Consider the following 1,280-nt stretch of genomic DNA (forward strand, 5'->3'; position numbering starts at 1 on the left):
CAAGTGTCTTCTACTATAGCCTCGGGCTGACCAAAGCCTTGTGAGTGGATTTGGTAGACGGAAACTGAAAGAAACTTGTCGTATATATGTATATGTATATATATATATATACGTGTGTGTGTGTGTGTGTGTGTCCGTTTGTCCCCCCAACATCGCTTGACAACCAATGCTGGTGTGTTTACGTCCCCGTAACTTAGCGGTTCGGCAAAAGAGACCGATAGAATAAGTACTAGGCTTACAAAGAATAAGTCCTGGGGTCGATTTGCTCGACTAAAGGTGGTGCTCTGGCATGGCCGCAGTCAAATGACTGAAACAACTAAAAGAGTAAAAGAGAGAAAAGAGAGAGTAGGAGATAAATCCAATGTGATTTGGTCTTCAAAAGCCAATAGTGAAAGCAAAGGACACACTTCTGTATTATGAAACTTTCTCAACAAAGCATTTTCTGTGAATCCTGCTCCCTTGTCTAGTTTTATCTCACTGAGAAATAAACTAAAATGACTTACGAGTCCAAAAATCTGACAAGATGACCTGTCGCAGTAAAAATTCATTAGTAAAGTTCACTAAATCAAAGAAGATCATGTCTTTTAATGCTTCAAATGGCTTTGCTCATGACACAGAAACTAATTTATTTTTGCCAATTTTGTGGGAAAAAGAAACAGGCCTCGCTATCTACTTTATGGTTGAGCGCTTATTATTAGGAAGGACATCATTCAGCTGTAAAACCAAATGATGTTATGAATAAAATATCATCTCGTCCTGGCAGTTATGGGCAAATGGATGGGAAAAGACATTTTCTACCTACCCTTATATTCTGTACACTAAGTTATAACTTTTAATACCTGTCTTCTATGCTGTCCATCTACACAATGAAGCAGCTATTAACAGCTTCAGATTTCTCAAGGTTTTCTATCAACTCTGTTATATGTTTACACCAGGGAGTATCTATTAAAAGTGGTTAATATCTCTAGGTGTAGACATATAACATAGTTGATATAAGATGTCATTGGTTGTGTGATAAGAAGCTTGCTTCCCAACCACATGGTTCTGGGTTCAGTCCCACTGTGTGGTACCTTGGGCATGTGTCTTCTACTATAGTCTCAGGTATGTGTGTGTGTGTGTGTGTATTCCTCGGAAACAGGTAAGAGTCGGTATTAAAAAGAGTACTGCCTGTAGAAAAATCTGTATGACCCCTGCAAGCATGAAAAAATGGATCTTTAAGTTATGATGATGATATATAGATAAATAGCTATATATATATATATATATATATATATATATAT

Source organism: Octopus bimaculoides, chromosome 4, assembly GCF_001194135.2.
Source record: "Octopus bimaculoides isolate UCB-OBI-ISO-001 chromosome 4, ASM119413v2, whole genome shotgun sequence".
NCBI lineage: Eukaryota > Metazoa > Mollusca > Cephalopoda > Octopoda > Octopodidae > Octopus > Octopus bimaculoides.